At 41.6% G+C, this 2,275-nt stretch overlaps 1 protein-coding gene across 1 annotated transcript in view; it reads left to right on the top strand.

The window, feature by feature from the left end:
* Window positions 1-578: 578 nt before the first annotated feature.
* ncam3 (neural cell adhesion molecule 3) overlaps window positions 579-2,275 on the top strand; it is a 10,099-nt gene continuing 8,402 nt past the window's right edge. The window contains exon 1 of the mRNA XM_034697905.1: window positions 579-612. The gene's annotated coding sequence lies outside the window, so the exon portion shown is untranslated. The remainder of the gene's footprint in view (window positions 613-2,275) is intronic.

Raw genomic sequence — 2,275 nt, 5'->3', positions numbered from 1 at the left:
TCATTATGAGCACACTCCATTTAATTGAGCCATAATAGCACCTTAAGATAATCAACCTGATAGACGGCCCCTTTGGACTCTAAGTCCTTTTATTGGTCGGCTGGACGGCGGTGTGGAGACACTTATAGGCTATCAAGACGGAGGTGGGAGGAGCAGGCTGGCTGTTGGCCAATAAAATTGATTGGACCCCTAGGATAAAACTTGGCTAGCAGTGGAAGCTAACACAAGTAGATGAAAGGCAGTGACGTTAGCTCTGGGTTTGTGATTTTTAAAAAGGATGGGCACTTGTTTGAACCATTCATGCAAGTTAAAGCACCAAGTACAGACTCTGTGAGGGGAGATAAACACCATCATGATTTTTGGAAGATATGCCGTAGGTCACCGAAGGACATGTTGCAGTGGAATAAGATAAGGCGTAAAATACATGCTGAATCTGTTTAGATGCTTTAGTTAACAGGTTCTGCTATAGTTAATGCTGGTTCACTGTCAATACTCTCTAACTTTTAGTAAGACTTTAAAGGGAATGTAACACCACCTAATGATTCATCAGCTGCATATTTGTTGCCTTGAGTTCAACAATTTAATCTTCCCAATATTTTTTTAGAGCCAGAGGTGAGTATATTTGGATAATAGGGTTGTGGTGGAAGTAGCAACAGGTTTGCAAATACCAAGTTTAAAAATAAGAGTCCATATCTATGACTGATTAACCAACAACTTACAATGACCAGTCGTGTTATCACTGCAGCTTGAAGTTCCCCCTTTGGATAAAAGTCAGACAAGCCTCTGTACAACAAACTTAAGCTCGCCAGCAACACGGATGTATCGTCAGGGGTCTCAATTTTGACATTAGGGATATTAACCGGTTATCTTGTTGCTGTCCTTTTTAATCTTTTTTTTTTTAATTTGGCCGTTTTTTTATTTGTTTGAATGAAATTGCTGGTACACAAATGTATTTTCTTGTCCATAATGAAGAAGGTAAACCACCAGTGTTATGGTTTAATGAGCTACCCTGTATACTGACAACTTTCAGTGGAATGCTTAGTTGTCAGTAACATGCTGAAAGTTGCCACTTGACAGGGTCACTCATTAAACCATGACACTAATGTCTGCCTGTGCTTAACCAGCGTATGCAAAATCCTTCTACATATCATGACTTGAACTTATTAAAGGTGAGCATTTTGACATGGGTTCTAATAGAATTTAACATGCTTTTGGGGCCAGCCTCAAGTGGCCACTCGAAGAACTGCAGTGTTGGTGCCTCAGTTTTTACTTCATTCTTCAGGCGTGGAGGCTGCTGCTTTGTTAAATCCATTGTTAATTCCAACAAGCGATATGTTAAAAGGTGTACCATCTCATGCCAATGATGGTAACATTTCACACACCCTGTCAACGTCAGGGAAAAGGCTTTGGGTTTATCTCAGCAAACCACCAACATTAATCAAAGTGTTACCTCCACTACAAAAGCTTGATTTAAATGATTAAATGTTTACGGCTCAAAACTTCAAAGTTCAGTTCCTTTAATTCCTTCCTCCAATCACAGAGTTCAAAGTTAGGAAAATCTGTTCTTTGAAGTTGGATGGGTGTCAGTGAGGTTTGTTGATATCAGCATCCTTAAGGATGCACGTTTTCAGCAACATTTGAGTGGTGGCGGTGGTGTGGTGAGTTTGGCTTACTGTATGGTATTGTGGAGTATGGGGCACGGGGGGTTAGGGTTGCGTGTGCTTGAGAAGAATGTGACCCTTTTTCAAATGAGAGAGGAAAAAACGATGGCATGATAAAAATATCTGCGCCCATCTCTTCTTCCCCTGGGGGGGGGGCTGCCTCCCTGACTTTCATCCGGTAGCCTGAAGGGAGAGAGAGGGAACAAACAGGGTGGAGAGAGAGAGAGTGATAGGATGGAGGAAACAAAGCAAAATATTAAAGAATATATTTTAAAATAAGAAAGTAACCACTGTGTAGCGACAAGTGTTAATGAATACAAAAGAGAACTATAAAAGCTTAGAGAAGAACAGACATCACTCAGCTCCTTCAACCAGTCCTCATGAATGACCAGCAGTGGCTCTGTCGGGGTTAATGGATGGACGAGAGAGCAGTTCTTCCTCTCGCTCTCTCTCCCTCTCTCTCTTTCCCCACCCTCTCTTGTTTCCCCCTCTGCTTTTGTGACTCTATATAATCTCTGACACAGACCCTGTCCCATCATAGCTGTGTTAGGAAGACAGGTAACAGCAGGGGCTGTGTGTTAGTGTGATTGGTAGAGCTACATGTTAGATTTATT

This window comes from Notolabrus celidotus, chromosome 12 (genome assembly GCF_009762535.1).
Source record: "Notolabrus celidotus isolate fNotCel1 chromosome 12, fNotCel1.pri, whole genome shotgun sequence".
Taxonomy (NCBI): domain Eukaryota; kingdom Metazoa; phylum Chordata; class Actinopteri; order Labriformes; family Labridae; genus Notolabrus; species Notolabrus celidotus.
Note: the sequence above shows the minus strand (reverse complement) of the source record. Positions and strands in the feature narration are given on the sequence as shown.